The following is a 21,532-nucleotide window of genomic DNA, read 5'->3' as shown; positions in this document are numbered from 1 at the left end:
CAGATATCCAGTGTCTTCAGTCAGTCAGGGATTCATTTTACAAGATATGTCAAGCTATTTACCAAGATGAGGTTACCTCATGTTATCAGAGGATAAAGTGAGATCCGTAATACTGGTAAGAGGACTCCGAGACCTTTGTTTGGAAGCCATACCCTTTTTTGTTCTCAGACTTAAATGGAGGGAGAGTAAGTGTTGTCACCCAGATGAGGATACAACTGCCATGTATCTTTAACGATTGCACTGCGTCTTCTTCTGCCCTCCACTGTGTTGCTTTCTAGGGTACATCTCCTGAATATATTGTGAGCATTATTTATATTCACTGGGGGATATAAATTGCAAGCATACAGCTAAATGTGATGACTCAGATATTGTTTTTCTGTGCAGGAAAGCTTCCCATTCAGGATTATCTGAATGTAAATATGATGTGTCCTCTGATAAAAATAATGAAGATTTTGAAACTTCATTTATCTGTCAAGTGTTAATGGAAACCAGCTAGGCACCATGGGCCTCTAGTCCTTAGAAACTGATAAAGATTTTTCATCATTTACATTTTAAAGTACTCTCTCAGAGAGATGATACTGCATCAAAGGACTTGCAATTAAGACATCATTTGAGTAAGGTAATGCTGCACAAAATCGTTTGATTTTAATTTAAATGAGAAAAGGAAGCCATATTTTTACTCTAAACAAAAGTGAAAGGTAGCCGTTTGTAGATTGCCTTACGGACATCAGACTGCTGGTCATGTTGGCAAAATGCTGGGGACAGCATGCCTATCTTATTGCACATAGATCATGGGCTTGTAAAAATGTTGTAGTGACAGTGAATGGTCTGATAGCTGAAAATGTTAACCTTTCCACTGCTGTTTCTGGGCTGGACATACACCATCCATGCTTCATATTAGCATTGTCTGCTGTGGTATGCACCTCCTCATCACTAGATGAGGATTAGGTTTTCATTTCTTCAGTATAGCCCCTGATCAATGTTATGACTGCCTTCAGCCCTTGAAAATGTATTCCATACCTAAGGAAAAATAATGCTTTTGAGCTGAAACATGAACAAGTGAGCCTTGTTCTCCCCTCAGTCCAGGGGAGTAGGTTTCAGTGGGTGTACAGTGGCTGTAATGGAAGCAGAGTGAGGCCCTTTGTTTGACCGCTTAAATGAAAGTGTCCTTCACACAGTCACATGCTCAGAAGGAAGAACTTGCTTTGGACTCCAGCACAGTGCTGAGCCCTTCTGAAAAGTGGGCCTGTGGGATCTGACGCAGTTCTTCCAGTTCCTAACACAGAGATATCCAGGCCACAGAAAGGGAATTATGCCTAGCAGTAACTAGTTCCCTTGCTAGCCTTCTTGCTAGGACCTGTAAGCATCCTGTGTGCTACGGGGCCCGAGTTCTCCGTTGTGCTCAGAGATGGGGGCCTGATTCCCCTTTGCTTTGGTGTTACCTGATTCTCTGTTATCTGGCCCACGTGTTTACATCTGTGTTAGGAAATGGGTATAAAAAATATAATTAGAAAGAATTTATTATTATTATGAATAGATAAACGGTATGTTGTTTGGTAAATGGCACCAAAAGGCAAAAGGCATAATTGAAACAGATCCAGTTCTTGCTGTATTTGGACTGGTCACAGTGATAGAGCAATCTGTTGCTGTCATTGCCCTTGCTGTGTCCAGCATGGGTAAAAAAAGAATGTTGCACCGAACATTGATACAAAACCCAAACAGTGAGTTTCATTCACTGGGGCTTTCATACCGGCTTAGTTCACGATCATTACATTCATAAGCAATAAAAATAAGAAAAGTAAATGAATGGATTAAAGCAAGTGAGTGGAATATAATGCTTGAAAGACTGAATTGTGTAAGAGAAACTAGAAGATGAACTATGAAGGTTTTATTTTCCTTTTTGAATCAAACTTCACAATATTCTCTGAGCCACTAAATTAGACAAGCAGATTTATGTTTTGTTTCTTGAGTTTTTATGAGTGGCACAGCTACATGGGCAGTGAACCACTTTGGAGACAGACGGAAAAAAAGTACTGAATGACAAATTCCTTTATTCCTGCTGACTTGCAGAAAAACCAGCCAAAAAGAAAATAATTCTTAGAATGTAATGAAGAAAGGCTGCAGTGCTATTTAACCAATAGGACGTGGTATCCCGAAGAGGGTAAACATCTTAACAAAATGTACGAGCTTTTTGTTATCATCCTTTGACTCATTTTGTTCTTTTCAATATACTCAGTTGTTCCATGAATTCTCAGTAGTGCAGTACCCAACAGTACCTTTCAATTAAAACAGATGGCCATACTACTGTAGGTTTCTCTGCAGCATTGCTTAAATATGCTGCCTATTTTTGCAACACAGCATTTGTTTCGTGTTGCAAAAAAGAGCAAATGTCTTTCTAATGTGATATTCTCACGTGGGCCATTGAGACTAATCAAATCATATTAAAAAAACAAATTTCTTCTTTTTTTTTTTCCCTTTTGCCTTTCCCTGTACAGCAGTTAGCCATCACACGATGCTTATACATTGCATTGAAAATTTTATCTTGGAAAAATCACTCTGACATTTTGAGGAATATCTTTATTTTCCTCATTGGGCTGGTCTTTCATTCTGTCTAACAATAAAATAGCAGATTTATATGTACACAGACTGCCTTGTGTTTATAGTATTTTGTATTTTTTTTTTTTTTTTCACTGAATGTGAATAGTCTTTAGTGTCACACAGATAAGAAACAAATCAGGTCCAAATACCCCTTTAAAAATAAAAGAAAAGGTTGGATGACTGAAGAAAAGAGGATGCTAAGAGCTTAAGACTAGTTGATGTTGGTGTTGTCAGTGGGTCAGTGTGTTTGGCAGAGGCTGGGAGAAATTTCAGTCCGTGTGAATTTGATGTGTCCTGTCAGCTTAGCTCATCTTCTACTTCTTTTTTGCCTTCTGAGGAGTTGTAATTTCACACTGATCTGTGCCAGCAGCAAACTATAACATGTTCAAGGAAACACACCTCCTCGAGAAGTTGGTGGAAACCAAAGTACAACCCATTTGTCAGTACTTGCTCAAGTCTTTGCCAACAGACTGTGGCTTCTTCAAGGTGGAGGGCTTTTCCTCTTTTTGGAGGATACCATCAGAAACTACTAGGTAATGGTCCAGCTGTAGGTTTTAATGCTTAAAATGACAAATCTAATAAGGTCACAAGTCGATCAAACTCTACTGAATCTTGCTCCAACAGTGTAAAAGGTCATCATGTCCTATGGTCTGTGCCATCCATCCTGCAGTGGACAAGGGCCCTGGAGCAGAAATAACAGAAAGGAGCATGTATCAGCTTCTCAGCCACTGCAAATCACAGTCCAACCTATCTGCTTCAACTGCCGTTGCGTTAATATACCAGGCTGTCAGCTGGAGCCTCTAAATAACAGGCAACTTTGCTACAGGAAGATTAGCATCCAAGAGAAGTGGGAAAAGACAGGGTTCAACCAGTTGACGGCTGCATCTTAAATCTCTGTTGTTCATCTCTTCCTGAGACATTGGTAAAAGTCCAAGACTAGAATAAGCATGGTGCTGAAATTCAGTTGCATAATTAGTGTCCTGTTTCCTTTTCTTTTTTCCCTTTTTTTTTTTTTTCCTTTTGTAGGTTGTTGTTGTTTCTGGTCAGGAAAGGCCAACTGACAGTTTTTGGGCTACCATGAATTCTGCTTGTTTGGCGAGCAAATTTAATCCCACATGAATCTTTTCTATATTCTTCATAAATAGCTAGAGGAATACCATCTTCTTTTATGCTGCAGAATACACTCTCCAGGAAAAACTGAAAAGACTGTAATATCTATCCAGAACAATAATTACCAGAAGTTTGAAAAGTGTTTAATAAAGCAACTTTAACAGACCTTTTACAGTAGAAAATTTGTGAGTCCATCATGCTTTAAGACAGGGGAATGTAAAGGATAAAGCTGAATAAGGTGACAATTGACATTTCTTTTGTCCCACTGTCTGTCAGTCCAAGCATTATATCCAGCATATATGTACTACTGAGCAGCTTATACTTTTCACAAAATATCAGATGTTAATAATACAATATAACTTTACTTAAATATTTCCTTGAATTCCCATATTACCTGTATGGTGTTACTCAATAAATGTATGAGGATCTGAAAATCAGTTCTGGAAGTCTTACATTATCCTTTAGATTTACCGAAGAATAGCCTGCTTGAGCAAAATGATAATGCAATGGTGTTTTCACTGACAAATACCCCAAACACAGTTTGGTTTTTGTGTTTGGTTTTTTTTTTTTTCATTTTGCAAATACCAGCATGCTGATCTTTGTTCATGGATATTGATATCATGACAAACTTTGTGAAAATGGTACTTCTGAAACACTGCCAAGTTTTGTGATTGCAAAGCTTCAGGGACATATTTTCTGCCTTGAGTGAATTCAGAAACCTCAATGGAAAAATCGGTGTATCCCTCAAATGTAATCACGGAAAGATTCCTCCATAGGAATATGGTCAGATGGGATTTTTCAAGGAGCCTAAAGGAATTATGTGCCTTTTTTATGTATCTGTGTAAAATTGCATTGTCAATCAGTACTTTCATCCCACAGCTGTTCAAGAAGATAGCAAAGCTCCCCTTTGATGCATAGATGCCCTGTAACTTAAATCACAGTTTGGGAGAATACATATGTCAGTTGGGCTTGGCTGATCAAATTACTGAGCATACTGGCTCCGTACGCATATTGCCTTTTTTAAAGTTGTTATTTGGCAAACAAAAACTACGGCCTCTCCTTTTTTATCTCATTTTGCAGAGAGAGAGTGAAAGGTGAAGGCTGTAAGAGAGAACTTCATTTGGAGTTCAGCAGCCCTTGGATTTGGCATGGGATGCTTTTTCACTCTGCTAATATTTTTAAATAGAATACAAGTCAGTAATACCTTGCGTGTGCTGGATTAGTAAGGCAGCCCTGCATAGCCCTGCCAAAACAATCTCTTCTATGCGATTCTCTTGTTTCAGTCCCTTCTCTGTTTGCTCTGATATTGCCAAGGCAGAAATGCTGACAATGATGGGGAGTAGGAAAGAGGAGGTGGAAAAGGAGACGGGATTACAAAAAGCCCAACAAATGGTGATCCTGAGAAGCTGCTAAAGTACAAAGAGATATTTAGTCCTGAAATTATTTAAGTCACCTTGTAAATCTCCACTTAAAATGTTCTATTCCCATTTACACGAATGGGGAATGAAGTTTTGCTAGGGTTCCATCTCTTTCCTGTTCTGTTCCTCAGTTCTTCTCTTCCCCCTACTCATTTTGTTACTGACTGATTGTCTGAAGGTACGTGTGGATGAGACTAGCACTGACAAGCACATGTAACTGGCCTTTTCATTTTTGCTTCTGAGTGCATGCGGATTAGCTGTCACTCTTTCTGGTATTTATACTGCTGGCACTGATGAAGATACTAGGCTTACTGCTTGAAAGCCTTTCCATTTAGGGAAGACTTTTTTTTTTTTAGCACTGTAACAACAATGCTGGTTTCTCCTAATAAAATAAGAAGCAAACAAGAGCTTCAGTAATTACAGTACAAACAACAATCTAAAGATAATTTATATTACTGTGTCCTCCCACTTTTGTGCTGCTAGATGGGCAAATTATTCGACTGCAATGGTAATCCATATAGAACCAGAAGGCATTTTCCGCTAAGCTCTACAGCATGTATTTTTTTGCGTTTGGACAGCTCTGGGAAGGAGGCAGGATGCTGGGACCCCTACAAACTAGCTGAACTGCCATTATTTACCCAAGTGGCTCCTCAAGTGAAACAGGTCTTGTTGCACAACTATAGCTCAATATATGAATTAAAGAATCCAACCCATTCTGTAAATATTTAGAAGGACTACCTGGCCACAGTATGTTAATTATGGGTTTATCTCACCCAGCTTTCAGTGTCTAGTCTAAGCTGTTTAAGTTCTGTCCAAATGAATGTTTTTTGCTTTCTGTCAATTGCAGCCACACAGTGCAGTATGACACAATATGTATATGTTTACAGGTAGGTGGTTATCTCAACATGTATCTATATGTAGGTATATATATAGACAGACATGGACCTGTTGGAGCAGGTCCAGAGGAGGGCCACAAAAATGACCAAAGGGATGGAACACCTCTGCTATGAGGAAAGGCTGAAAGAGCTGGGGCTGTTCAGCCTGCAGAAGAGAAGGCTGCGGGGAGACCTTATTGCAGCCTTTCAGTACTTAAAGGGGGCTTATAAGAAAGATGGGGACAGACTTTTTAGTAGGGCCAATAGCAATAGGACAAGGGGCAATGGTTTTAAAATAAAAGGGGGTAGATTTAGACTGAACACAAAGAAAAAAATTTTCACGGTGAGGTAGTGAAACACTGGAACGGGTTGCCCAGAGAGGTGGTAGATGCCCCATCCTTGGACATATTCAAGGACAGGCTGGATGGGGCTCTGAGCAACCTGATCTAGTTGTAGATGTCCCTGCCCATTGCAGGGGGGTTGGACTAAATGACGACCTTGAAAGGTCCCTTCCATCCCAAAGCATTCTATGATTCTATTCTATGATACTATGATATAGCCATTCACATATTATTGGTAAATTTAAGAATAAAATTTTCTGTATTTAATTATTGATCATGCTTAATGTGCAGCTAACAAGATTTATTTCTGAAGGGGCTATTATAGCTTGGGATTTTTCCATGCATCAGCAAAGTGAAGCAGGTTAAATCTCTTCACTGAAATGAGATATGAGGATATATCAAATTGTTTAATCGCTTGTCTAATTTTAAGTGCAAAAGCAGTCTTATGTTCTGCTTATGTTGTTAAAAAAAAAAAGGGAGTACTGAAGGACTTACCCGGCTTACAGCAGTAAACATATGTACTTTTATTTCACAGAATCATTGGGTTTGGAAGGAACCTCTTGAGATCATCCAGTTCACCCACCTTGTTCAAGCAAGCTCAGCTAGAGCAGATTGCTGAGGACCCTGTCCAGTCGTGTTTTGAATATCTCTAGAGATGGAGACCCCAAAACCTCTCTAGGCAATCGGTTCCAGTGTTTTTAGCAATTCCCATTGCTATCAATTATTAAATACCGTAGTACAACATGTGGTAAGAGTGAAGGTAAGGTATAAGTATTTTTTTTCAAACTTAAGAAAAAATGTCTTCAAATGCAAAATTTACATATGCTTCAATTCCTATAGATGTTTGGACATTTGGGAACATTGTATGGATTTGTAACATTCCCTAGAGGTTCTAGGCCCATTAACTGTATCCACAAATATTTTTCTATGATAGACATATAGGGTATATTATTGTTGTGGTTTAACCCCAGCTGTCAACTAAGCACCACACAGCCACTCGCTCACTCCCCCCGCTGTGGGATGGGGGAGAGAATCAGAAGGGTAAAAGCAAGAAAACTTGTGGGTTGAGATAAAGACAGTTTAACAGGTAAAGCGAAAGCAAAGCAAAATGAGGAATTCATTCACTACTTCCCATAGGCAGGCAGGTGTTCAGCCATCTCCAGGAAAGCAGGGCTCCGTCACGCGTAATGGTTACTTGGGAAGACAAACACCATCACTCCAAGCGTCCCCCCCTTCCTTCTTCTTCCCCCAGCTTTATATGCTGAGCAGGACATCATATGGTATGGAATATCCCTTTAGTCAGTTGGGGTCAGCTGTCCCAGCTGTGTCCCCTCCAAACTTCTTGTGCACCCCCAGCCCACTCTCTGGTGGGGTGGTGTGAGAAGCGGCAAAGGCCTTGACTCTGTGTAAGCACTGCTCAGCAGTAACTAAAGCATCCCTGTGTTATCAACACTGTTTTCAGCACAAATCCAGAACACAGCCCCATACTAGCTACTATGAAGAAAATTAACTCTATCTTAGCCAGATCCAGTACAATTATTCTTGTAGCAAATAAGAAAATGTAATTTAATTTAAAACAATTTAATTGACAAATTTAAGTTATTCTTTGTGTCCATGTGTGAACACATCAAGGTGAAAACTGATGACAAAAATATATATGGAATTTTGCAGGGTACCAGGTGTCTTTTGTGAGACATGAAAAATAAACACATATATAATGAAGAGAAACACGCTAAAACCAAAGAATGAAGTATTCATTTGGGTAGTAAATATTATAAGTACAGAGGGTTAAATCATTCCTAAAATAAAATATTTAATGACAGCACTATGTCTATAAAACTGGATTGCAACAGTCAACTAGGTTATGCAACAAGGAGAAAGAACCAACAGAAAGTGTGAAGAGTTGCTAAGGTAAACAAAACCAGAAGTGTCTTAGAAACCAAGGAAAGTTCTTTCTCTCTAGAGAGGAAAAAGGTGAACAATCATGTGTTTGAAAAGCAGGCATTTTGTTTTGTTCAGACTAGTTCTTTCAGGATTATGCAGGTGGTCCAAGAAGATGTGGACAGCTAGAGAGCAACCTTGGAGAGAATTCAGGGCAGCAGGCCAGCTATTAGGCAGGCAATCTCAGATCCAAGGGCACTAGTGCACCTATGAAAGTCTGTGGGTGTACAAACTGATACTTTTCAGTGGAAGCAGGAATAAACAATCCCTGCATGAAGCTAAATAGTACTAGTTGAAGGCTTGATCTGAGGCTTTGGGTGGAATGAAATGCTAGAGAGAAGCTACCCAGACTGTGGCTTGTGCTTGGTAGCAGAAATGCCAGCTGCAGGCTATAGAAGAAGCTGGTCTGGGAATCTGTGAATGTCACCCTGAAAAGAAGAAAGAGGGAGGACTTCTTGGGCACAGGGCTTGCTGGAATAGAAAACCTGATCAGAAGAAAACCCTGTTAGTTTTTCTTCCTTCTTTCTACTGCATTTGGGGAAACAGGACTTGTTGCTTTTTTTTTTTTTTTTCTATGTGTGTGTGTGTGTAAACAGCATTACACTTAACCAAAATTCTTATAATCTCTCTCTTACTTTAGTAGAAACAAATCTGTGTCTTACTTTAGTAGAAACAATATTATAGAGGCCCCAGTTTGGGGTGATGTTCAAGCCAAGAAACCAATAATGGCAATAACAATAATTCTGTTGCCACTGCACATCTGTGAAAATCTTCTCTATGGTCAGATCTGAATAGCCTACACTGAATGACATTAGAGTTTTATTGAAGAAAATGAAACTAGTCCTTTCTTGTAGGAGTAAGTCTCTGAAGTGAGGAACAGGAAGTTCTATACAATAGCTAAAACCCAGGGTCTGCATTTGGAAAACTTTACTCTGGCTGAAAAATGCTATCATCTTATAAATAATCTCACTGAATTTAGATGAGAAGTATGCTGCTCAATGGGTGTAAATCAGCTAGCCTCTGGTCCAAAGTAGAAAACTTTGAGAAGCCAATATATATTTGTTTATAACTCTAATCTTGCTGAGTAATCAGGGTATAGATCTATGCCATGCATTGTGCTCCACTTTGAAAGGAATACACAGAAAATGAGCGAGTGCATCAGAGGAAAATATCTGGAGCTCTGTGGTAGTTAAACAGGAGCTCGTAGCTCTGCAGGTTGGTGTTGCTCAGGAAGGTACATTTTTTCCACTCTGTGGACCTTGACGTGAAATGGTGTGATAAGGTAAAATGGCAAAAGACCGCTCTTAAATCCTGCCAGGGTAACCATTGGTAACTGGTGTATTCGGGCATTGTGACTGCTTGGGAAAAAACAAGCAGATTTTTTTTTTTTTGTTCAGAAACAGGAGCCAAAACAGAGAAATTCCCACCAATAGATGTGCTGATCCAATGGGGCTGGGCTGAGGAGAGTCTGAAAAGACAGCATGCATTTGTATTGAGTAGAACTGGTGCCTTGAAAGGCACGTACAGAAAATGAATAGTTCAAGCACAGTGCTTATAAGCCAGGAGAACTTTTGTCGTGTTCCTCTGGGGTAGCTGAGGACTCAAATTCAGTTTTGTTCCTGTCAGACCATTGTAACTGGGAGCCAAATCAATTCTTCTTTGTTTAAGAACGGTTCTGGGAATGCTTGATCAATATTCACATCCCCTTTTGCCTCTTTACACGGCTAAGTGGTTTGTACCTTTGTTGTGGTATATAGCATTTGTTACTCACAGACCTCATTGTGCAGTGTTTATCACCTGAGAAGTCCAGGACTTAGAAGAACACTATTTGATCCCCATGGGACTGTCAAACAAAGGATGTATTTTTCTTCAGAGCGAGATCTAAAGTCTTATTTTATAAAACAATCATGTTGAATTGCACAGAGAAGAGACAGCCAACTTACCATTGACAAGTTAATCACAACTGAAATTTTTTTTTCCTGGAATGCAAATGAGATGAAAAGAACCATTCCCTCTCTTACGGGTGACAGTACAGCAAACCCATCACCTTTATTTTTGTCCATGTCAGGTTTTTTAGGTAACCTTTAGCCCTCAACAATGATATGCCATTGTCTGTAATCACTTTGGGTGGAATGCAATAGGAACATCTAAATAATTGTTCAAAATCACAGGGAGTTCTGAAAGCCGCTCTCTAGCTACCCAAGTGCCAAGTGGCACAGAACAAAGAGGTTTCACTCCGACTTGCTCCATTCAAAAGTACGGAGCAATTTAAGCTTTCCAAAGCCCACAGGGTTTAGCAAGGAAAAAGTCTTGCAAGGCAAGTGTGTGTCAGCTAACAATATCCTGCACAATCGACACAGGGCCAAGAACTTCTATTGTCTTACCTTTGATGCTTTGTACACTGTGATAACACCTCTCCCCTTTTCTCCTAGAGGTGTCTGATATGTTACTGAGACTTTAGCCTCATAAAGGAATAATAATACTCTTGAGGTGTCTAACAGTACAGCAAACCTGTCATGGGGCTACATTTATTGCCTGAATATACCTTGCCTCACATGCTTAGTGAAAGGGTGATGAGTCTTTTCTCCCTCTGAGATTTTTTGGTTAGGTAACAGCCCGTAATTCAGTCATATCCTCATTCAATGGGTAAATTCAGTGAAAATACTCAGTTCCTTTTAGTAACGGCCATTATTTTTTCCACCACATGTCAAAGAAAAAGTAATCTTGAGCTCCCACACCTTGTTGGATCTCCCTGAAAAAAAAAAGAGATTCTTTAAAGGAAAAAGGCTTCTCTTTATATATTTCTTTCTGAAATAGATATTTTTTATGGTGTTCATATTTGTATTTACTTGACTGAAAGAAAACTGCAGATAAATATATCTGCTAAAATTCTTCCACTTATTATACATTCTTCTAGCACATAATGCACCATCTATATTTTAAGATTAACTCCAGAGAGCAGAGGAGTACCTTCTAGTCATCACTTTCCCATGTTGCTCCCCCCCCCCCCCTTTTTTTTTTTTTGCTTTGGCTTCTTTGAAATTCATTCATGGACTTTTGGAGCTGTTTCCTCAGAATAGCTGAGGTCCCTTGCTAGCAATTCCAAACAGGGTAAGCCTAAGCAGAAGACTTGATCCAGTTCATGTTCTTTCAAAGTAAAAAGTTTGCTGCAATGTTGGGATGCTTTGGTTCAGAGAATCTGGCTTTTATACTACCTGTCCTTCTCAAATAAATGACTCTTTGGGGGGTGGATCATACAGTGAAAACTGCCTTTGAAATTTCAGTTTCCAAGATTTTGAGGGATAGATTTACTCATGCAGAACAGCCATTCTGTCCACTTAGAAGACAATTTATGGATGTGAAATGATCTCTCTCTAAAACTAAGCCAGTGAGTGTCAAGGATACGGATTCAGATGTTCATATAATAAGCTTAGTCTGTAACACAGAGGCCACACTCTACAATGGACATTGCTCGTCACAGTGTCTTTCAAACCAAAGTCTTCTCTGGTTTAGCTACTGTATCAGACTAAGAAATTCTTATGGCAGGAGCAACCCTGTGCTGATATCCTTCAGAGCAGACTTCTTTACCTATGTGACTTGGCTATTGATGCTCTCAATGTAATAGCTTGATACATGGCATTTCTTATAAATTGTTATTTTCTAAGATTGTATTTCTGTCTAAAGTCAGTATCACTTCTTGAAGGGAGCAGTTTAGTTATGCATCAGAAGATAAACACTGAAAATCTTTGAAAGGCAGGTTCTTTGCTATACCAGAATAATACAGTGCTTTTCCATAATTCTTCACATGCCACTCAAAACCTTCCTTTTGAAGTAGCCCAGCTGCAGTCTGTTCTCTAGCTAGTGTGACTACAGGCATTTGCACTTACAGTTTTCAGAAGCTGTTGTCATAGACAATTTTATTTTCTACAAGATTATAAGGCCAGACATGATTATCATCACTGTGAATCTAAAATATTTGCCACAGAAAATTATTTACTGACAAAGTCCAGAGAATTATTTTCTTTCTCCCAAGTAGATTTTTTTTGTTCAAGTAAGTAGTGAGTCTTCTGGACTTTCAGTTATTTTTTTGCATTATCATGGGAGATTTTTAAAGACAGAAAGATGAATTAGGTCCCTGTCTCTCTCTGGTTTTCACTGAGTTGATGTTTCCAGTGAATAGGCTCCTGAGTCTCCTCTAGTTCTTTGAAAATATTCCACACAACTCTTTTCATTCTTTATGCATCCATTTCCCTGGCACTGCTGCTTTTCAAACCTCTACAGAAACACTCATGTGAACCTGGAGGAAATACGTGCTCTATAGTCAACTCCTAATTGCCCTACTGGGCCCATCTCATTAAATGTAATGTCTTATTATCCATCTATATTTTAGCCTTCAAACATAAGATGTGACCTTGGGCTATGAACCTGTTACTAACTGTACAAGATAAGATTTCACTACAGCTTGCACAAGAGATCTTCAAGGGAAAACTAAGGTATCTAAAAAAAGTTTTTAATGATTGAGTAGGTGACCCTTATCTCAGTGAGCCACAGGATCAAAGCGCCTGACATGTACTGTCTCACCATTTTGTGAAACAAATACCCGCGTTTTATACAAGTTCTTACCATTAAAAGCTTGATGTGATTTTTCCCAAGAATCAGTGAACAAAGAACTTAAGTTTTTTCTTTGCACATCAAAGCACTCAGATTCAAGCGTAATTAACCCGGTTGTCATTCTGCCCCTTCAGGATAAGGAAAGTCAGCAACTGGGTCCCATACATGCTTTGGTCTTGGCAATCATAAACCAGTGAAAAATATGAAGCATTCTCTGGTGGAAGAAAGTCCCTCCACAGGATAAACAGTAGCCTCAAATGCCTTTGTGGACAGCAGCAGAAACCATTTCTCCTTGGACCTCGCCATATAAAATGCTCACTACATGCAGTTATACAAATACCATACTTTCATTAAATGGTGTTCTAATGCATCTGTATTTGGCTTCTGGAGTTTTAAAATATATAAAATTATGACTTAGGAAAAAGTCTGACTTTTTATCAAATACCTACTAATAAATAGTAAATCTCTCCTCCAAGTGACATATTCAAGACAATACCATCTCTTTACACAAGTGACAAGACTAATAGAGCTAGAAAAATGCCACCATTGTGACTAAGATTTCTATTCAAGAACATTTGAAATACCACGTTATTTAAAAAATCATATGTTGATAATCTGGTAATCTAGGCTAACAACACAAGTATGAAGTACAGTATTTCTTTTTATATATAAATGCATACACACGTGCACACACACATACATACACTTTATAAACACAACAGCTGTCAAAATGAAAATAAAATGAAGCAGTCAAATGTAAAATTGACAAGTAGACACAGGGAGTTAGGGAACAAAATCACAAACCTGACTCATTATGGTTGAAGAATAATGATTCAGAATATGATATTAAAAATGGAAACCTTTTCTTTCCCTCCTGAATCAATTAGCCAAAACATACTGTTAAACCATAAACATGCCACTCATTAAAAATAATGCTCCAGGAAGGAAATATTTCCCTTGCCTCTGAGCATAGCATGTAATAACATCAGAGGACAAAGGGGTGGTAGATGAAATCTTACAGTAAATGATTCATTAATTCCTCCTGTGGTACTTGCAAAGCTGGAGACTCATAGTCATACAGAAGAGAATCGTGTGAAGCTGGACTAGATTAACTGGATTTGGCCATGCATTTCTCATGGACTACTTCTTCCTCTATGGCAGCTAGGCTGGACTCTTGGAGAAATCCTCAGCACTTTATTACACACGGTTGTTCTCATGAATGACACAGTACAATTGCTTTTTTTTCTGTGCCTCTTTTAGATCTTTCTTCACTTAGTTACCTGTAAAGGTAAGAACTGACTCTGTCAAAAGTTATATATTATAGAGAGAACTGCAAGATATACTAGTGAAGCAGTGGTGGGAAGGGTCTGCTTGAAAGGTGAATGAAGCGTTCTCTACAGTGGATACTTTACAACAGGCTGCTTGAACTCAGCAAAGTAGGGGATATTCCCAAAATAGCATACAGAGCTTAACAGATACAATTGGTCCAATTCAGGTGTGACATAAATGGGAGCAGACAGAGGGCATAAGCAACACTCTCTTGTGTTCATGCTAGAGAGTCTAAGTCTATCACTTGCGTAGTAAAGCAATTGGAGAGCAGAGCTGAAACAGGAAAATTGACTTGCGAGAAGGGAAACGCAGAGCATAGAGAAGGACTCTTGCTGTTTTTGGAAGACAGGCAGATGGAAAAGAAAATATGCATTATGTAGGCCAGAGACTGAGCCTTAAAGTGTATGGCTGTTTGATGAGTCTTTCCATAGGTTCTCCTGACTTCGGCTTTGTGTAAGCAGTGATCTAAGTCAATGGCATGGTCTCGTGGACAAAGTTTGGCTCATGGGCTACCACATGAAGAAGCCTGGCAGAAAGACATGAAAATGTGCCTGTGTGCTACTTATACGGAGATTCTTGTGGTGCCAATCAGTGCTGCTGATAGTTGCAACCTACTTATTGAAATCACCTTCCACTTTTACTGAGGAAGAAAGCCAACTTTGCTCTACTGTTCTCTGGAGATGGGATCTACAACTGTTTCCAAACTTATATATGCACAACACAGGTCACAAGTTGTACCCCCTGCTAAGTTAGGAACTAATAAATCATCTAGATGTAAAAAGAAAAAAACCTGAATGCTTCTTCAAAGATAGGAAAGATATTCGTTCAAGTATGAGTTTAATTAATGTTATGCAATTAATTCTGTCTGGAAGAACGAAAAGTAGAGTAGAAAGAATGAAAGAAAATGTTACAGGTAAGCATGCAAGCCTTGGAAAAGTATGTTCTTTGTAAATGGGAGTCTTACCAAGGGGAAATAGATAAATCGTGGGTTCAAGGGAAGTTCTGTAAATGTTTTTCCCCAATGTATTTTTTACTTTCCCAGATAGTCTTCTGTATGTCAACGGAAACATTCCCGTTAGTAAATGTAAAGCGAATTATTCATGTTGTAAGTTAAGTCCTCAAAACCTAAAGTATTTCTTTTACAAAATTAAAAGAACTGATTGAAGAAGTGTTACGTGGAGAGCTTGTTCTGAATCTCAGCTGCATAGCATTCATTATCATGCTTCAAAAATGCATGGGGGATCTTTCATTTGGTGCAGTATTGCTACTGACAGTGCAAGTTAAAACTACCTACAGTGGATGTTGTCTGTTCCTGGATGGAAACATTTATTAGGTCTAGTATGTGCTGCTCCAACAGACAATGAAAAAGATAAACAGTTGATTGCAATCAAAAGACAAAACAAAAACATTACGATAATGTTACTTATTTGCATAGTTATCAGTAATCCATGGAGAACATAAAAAAATCACTTTTAATGCATATACAGCTGTACAAGTTGACGCTGTACAAGACACAAGCTGACGCCAAGTTGGGACACCAAGTTGGGTGGAAGTGTCGATCTGCTGGAGGATAGGAAGGCCCTGCAGAGGGACCTGGACAGGCTGGATCGTTGGGCCGGGGCCAACTGAATGAGATTCAACAAGGCTAAGTGCCGAGTCCTGCACTTGGGTCACAACAACCCCATGCAACGCTACAGGCTAGGGGAGGAGTGGCTGGAGAGTTGTCTGGCAGAAAAGGACCTGGGGGGGTTGGTTGACAGCCACCTGAACATGAGCCAGCAGTGTGCTCAGGTGGCCAAGAGGGCCAATGGCATCCTGGCCTGTATCAGGAATAGTGTGGCCAGCAGGACCAGGGAGGTGATAGTGCCCCTGTACTCGACATTGGTGAGGCCGCACCTCGAGTACTGTGTTCAGTTTTGGGCCCCTCACTACAAGAAGGACATCAAGGTGCTGGAGTGTGTCCAGATGAGGGCAACGAAGCTGGTGAAGGGTCTAGAGCACAAGTCTTATGAGGAGTGGCTGAGGGAGCTGGGGTTGTTTAGTCTGGAGAAGAGGAGGCTGAGGGGAGACCTTATTGCTCTCTACAACTACCTGAAAGGAGGTTGTAGCGAGGTGGGGGTCAGTCTCTTCGCCCAAGTAACGAGTGATAGGATGAGAGGAAACGGCCTCAAGCTGCGCCAGGGGAAGTTTAGGTTGGATATTAGGAAGAAGTTCTTCACCGAAAGGGTGGTCAAGCATTGGACCAGGCTGCCCAGGGAAGTGGTTGAGTCTCCATCTCTAGAGGTATTTAAAGAACAGATAGATGTGGTGCTCGAGGACATGGTATAGATGGACTTGGCAGTGCTAGGTTAACAGTTGAACTTGATGATCTTAAGGATCTTTTCCAACGTTAATGATTCTATGATTCTATGATTCTAAGTTTCTATGCATTTTGAAATTAATAATAAAGGGCTGTGTATATAATCAATAACACACCTCACATCAAAACTGTCCAACTACATTTCTCCCAATATATTTGTAGCATCAGAAGTCACATTCCTAAATAGTATCATGTGTTAATTCCTTTACAAATAACATTTATGGAATAGTTTGTGAAAAACGTTTACTGTATAGTTACTTATAAATCACTTCTGGGATTTAGATCAAAAGAGCACTGCAGGATGTCCTTGATTAGCCCTGCCCTACGTATCAGAGATATGGGCTGGGCTGAGCCATGCATTTTGAATTCCAAATTGGTGTTTCTACTTTTTTGCAGCTATAGCATACTATGAGACAAAGTCTAGTTCTTTCTCCTTGCATCTATGAAAAGCCTTAGAGAAGCAGCAGCCATAGAGAAGCACTTGACCTCTTGCTGTCATGGTTCAGAAATGCTAGCAGTGCAGCTGATGAGCCCTCCTGGAGCTATTCAGCAAGCACGTACTTGCACCAAAATATGAGGCAGAGAATTTTGTTGCCTTTTATATATGAGGAGTTAAAGACAGTATGTGAAGTCATGAGTCTCAATTGAGAAAATAAAATGGTAGCACTAGAGCTTGGAGAGATGGATTCCCAGGCCATGGGTTTTTAAGTGTACTTGACATAGTGAATGAATTTAAGCAAGGGGCCTGGGGGGACAGATACCAAACACTATTAGACTGTGCGGTGACTGTTGGCCTGTATTGTACTGTATATGAAAGTCATCCAGAGCCTGGCAAAAGGGAAAGAGGAATCTTGATTTCAAGCTCGATGTTGAATGGGCAACTAGACTGCCTACTTGTGGGCAAAAATGACAGTTTCTTTTCAGATGAAGGTTTTGGTGAGGTTTCCATATGAAATTGTGCCTCTCTAAGAAAGATAAGAGTTTCTTTCCCCAATATAAGTGATTTGCACTAACAATGCAAGAGAGAGCCTTCATGGCAGTTATTCCTCTCTAGAACTCTTCAGAAATTGCAATTTCCATTTCACCAGAAATTGTGATTCCAATATTTTCCTTTCCAAAGCAGAATACAACACCAGCTGGCACTTTGTCACTTTGTCTCTGAAACAAAGCTGATGGGATAAAAGAGTGTACAGAGATATTAATATAAATAAATATTTAATCTTCTTCTGTTCATTACAAGCTCTGGTTTAGTATGTACATGTCATTGTATGTTGTTGTGCAATGAAAGTGCTCTGAGGAGCTGACCTCTTTCTACCTGTATGCATCAGGAGTAAAGAATCTGAGTCTGGAAATCTGAGCCTGTCCCATCTCAATCATATATAATTAGTTTTTTCTCCTACCAGAGTCTTTATTGGAACTCCTAATGACTTCAGCGGAAGCAGCACTGAGACTTGAATTCCTTAAAAATGTTAAAATTAAATGACACTGCAAGAGCAATACCCCTCCTCCTCCTGTTCCCAAAAAGGACTAATACATTGATTTTGAATTCATGGTTTGGAGAATCAATCACAGATTAAGTGTTTTTTTGAGGCAGGAGTTAGAAGTATAGCAGTGGGAGAATGCTTTAAATGAATTGTTTGTATTGTCTGACAACAATTACTTGTTTTTGTAATTCAGCATTACTGATGTTGATAAATTAGAATTATATATTGTAAAATGGCATGGCATCTGTTCTATGGGGGCAAAGGAATGCTGATGTGAAAGCCCCTCTTAGTGAAGAGCAATTGATATACGTGCGAGCACTTCTATTGTTTTGTCAAACAACATAAAAGTGTTATTCTGGATTTACTAGCAGGAAATAAAATCCAAATTGAAATAAGATTTTAAAATGGCACAAAATCCCAACACTTTTCATGTCACCAATAAAAAAACACACATCCTGCTAATTATGAAGCCTTAAAGTTGCAGTACTATCGTATATGCAAAATCAAGAATATTATTTACTCAAGCAAACCTCCTGTCTGTGTTACTGCCACTGGAAAATGAATAAGTATTATTCTCTGTATTGTCTTTGTTATATTTTAACTGCAATTATTGATAGAAACATTGAATTCACCATATCCTTTTAAATATGTCTGTAGGGGCTCAACCCTAAAATCTTTTTATTGCCATCCTTCCATCTTGAAACCTCAGTGAGGTTTTAGCTCAGTAGCAATTCACATGCAGTTTGAGGCAGTTTCAGGACACTCAGATTTTTAGTGTTCAGCTCTTAGAAGAATAATCCTGAATATTCTGTTGAGTCAAGTTATAGTTATTGACCTTTGAAATACAGATAACAAGCGTTGTTCCTTTTTTTCCATTTTGGAATGGAATATTTATGGCCAAACTCTACTTCTCCTTCTTACCTGATCCATCTCATCAACTTTAATGGAGAGCAACAGACAGGGTTTGGACAGTGGGCATATAATGTTGAAAAACAGACAATTCCACCTTTATCATGTTTTGTATTTTAGCATCAATGTTTGCAGGGCAGTCGTTTTCAGTTTATTTTTGTGGTCCACTATTGCTTTTAGCTCCATACAGTCCATTTTTTGTTTCTTTTAAAGACTAATTAATCTCTTTCAGTGCTGGCACTGGCTCTTCCTTTAGCTAGTTTTAGGGCAGAGGAATATGATGCAGGCAGTAAACTTTTCAGAAGCAGATCTCCTTGTTCAGTGTGTTCCTTGTTTCTCTCTCTGTAGAAAAGTAAATCTACTTACAAATGTCTTCAAAGAAGAAAAAACCCTCTCTTCCTCTTCCTCATTAATATAAAAGAGAACCTCTTAGCAGAGTGTGAGGTGCTTGGAACAAGATAAATGATGTTTTTAATAAAATCAGTCAACCAAACTGTTTTCTATAGATTGGGTTGTACTAAAACATATTTTTCTTTCTAAAAGGCAAGTGTGATGACTGCCTAATCTAGAATTAAAATAATTCTAACTATTATTGACAAATAGTCAACAGACAAAGAAGAGAGCTTGTTAGCCAACTTATGAACTGAATCTGCAAGTGAGAAGGTGGGACCTGATGGTCTCTGTCTGGCAAGCAGGAGCTCCCCAACTTCTGCATGTAAATCAGCATGGTATAGTTGTTAACACTGATGAGAATCACCTCTTCTCTTGGAAGAAGAGCTCAGAATTACTGCAAAATGGGGTTACAGTACAGTATTTAAAGTCACCTAAATCCCATTGATAGGTATTCTTCTACCCTGGAGCAGCAAAACATATTTAGAGGGAAGGGAAGGAAAGCTGAAGGCTGTGTTTAGCCTACCACCACTCTGCTGTGATTTCCCACATTCTGGGACCAGAGGGTAGCCTATATCCTGCTCTCCTTTCTGTCCCTTAATGCAGAAAAGGCAAAAAAGGAACTTTTCTCTGGTGATTCTTTCCCTCACTTCTAGGAGGAGGGAATAACCTTAGCCCATGCAAGAAGGATAGAAAGGAATTTGAGGCAAAAGTCAGGTGTTGGCTTAGAGAGCATGAAATAGTCTGATTTGGAGTGAGGAAAAGCAGGGCGCTACACTCCAGGATACTCCCTTATCTGATATAAGGGTTGGTAAGCAAAAATTTTGTAACTAACTGTAATATAGCAATATTGTGTCATCTGAAAACACAGTGAAAGCTGGCAGGCAGGAAAATCTGGCCAGAAATATTTATTAATTTCTCAGACATTAGTCTAAACCCAGTCATGATTTTTGATAGCTGTGACCAGGTTAGCCTGTTGTTTTATTTCAACCTCAGATTGCCAGAGAAGGGAAGTGCTGAAGAAAAAGCACAGTCAAGCAGCTAATGGTTTCTGGCGTGGGAGATCTGGGGAGCTGAGCTATTTTCTCTTCTAGGTTTGGAGAAATGTTGCATTCCCAGTGGGCCATCACTTTATTTCATATGGTCATTTCTTGCTATGCAGCAAGGCTGGATTAGATTGTGCTAGAAACCAGAAGGAACCAGTTCAGGAATCAGGAAAGCTAAGAGTGCACCTACTCAGGCTATTTACTTCATCTGTTCCTCTGATTTATGGATGTAGTGGGGGATTGAATTTATCATGTTTGAAAACCTGTAGAGTAACCTGAAATCCTGTAAGAAATGTCAGGATACTGAGTTACAAAGAGGCCATTTTGAAGTCTAAGTTTAGATACTGTAGATTTCTGTGCATGTGCAGGTAGGACCTGTCCTGAAAAGAGATTAGCTCCTCCAATTACATTGGATAAAGGAATAGACTTAATGTATGTGTTAGCACTTTTAACTTACACAGATCAGTATTTGATCAACTTGATATTACAATTGTGAATATAGAAATCTTTTCAAATTCACAACATAGTGTCCTAGGTGATTTGTGGAAGTAAAATATCTAGAAATCTTGCACATTAACCATGCATACATTTTTACATGCTTTCATTTCAGGTCTGATAAACTGATTTCTGTATGATCTGAATGCACTTGTTTTAGAGTAATCAAGCCTGATTGTAATTTTCCCTTTTTAGTCTCCTTAAAAGCAACCCTAAACCCAAACAAAAATAACAATTTTCTCATCTTCTGGGGTAACATGCAAATGAACTTCTGACTCATAAGTGCTTGCGTTTTGCACAGATTGCCATCCTGGGAGAAAATGATGAGAGACTGTATCATTCTGTAACTTTTGAATTTTGTGGATGCCATTTGCTAATATGTATGTGGGGTTTATGTCATTGAAGGAGTCAGTATTTTATGCTCTATGCCTTCCGTTTAAAAAATTAACTTGTGATTAATTGCTGCATGGTTCCATTACTGCAATGTAGATGGATTTTAAAAGCCTTTTGACAAAAAGATGTACCTTGGAGTATTTTAAAGGCAGTAGATGTAGAGCACTCTGTAGTTTTGTTTTGTATTTTTTATATTCAGTCATTGAAAAATCAGCTTCAGTTAGGGTCGCAGG

The 21,532-nt window shown here is 39.1% G+C and overlaps 1 protein-coding gene across 7 annotated transcripts in view; it reads left to right on the top strand.

Moving 5' to 3' along the window:
* The window catches only part of LOC104013413 (poly(rC)-binding protein 3), a 545,963-nt gene that overhangs the window by 69,210 nt on the left and 455,221 nt on the right, over positions 1-21,532 (top strand). For 4 of the 7 annotated variants that reach the window (XM_087759356.1, XM_087759246.1, XM_087759328.1 and 1 more), the window contains exon 2: positions 6,878-7,102. The exons of 1 other annotated variant lie outside the window; for it this stretch is intronic. The gene's annotated coding sequence lies outside the window, so the exon portion shown is untranslated. Of the gene's footprint in view, positions 1-6,877; positions 7,103-21,532 lie in introns of those variants that run through there. 2 more of the 7 variants (XM_009465908.2, XM_087759345.1) reach the window with 2 other exon arrangements.

This window comes from Nipponia nippon, unplaced genomic scaffold, assembly GCF_047370975.1.
Source record: "Nipponia nippon isolate SJK-2023a ecotype South Korea unplaced genomic scaffold, ASM4737097v1 scaffold_1, whole genome shotgun sequence".
Classification (NCBI taxonomy): Eukaryota; Metazoa; Chordata; class Aves; order Pelecaniformes; family Threskiornithidae; genus Nipponia; species Nipponia nippon.
This window is presented reverse-complemented; position numbering and strand designations above follow the sequence as displayed.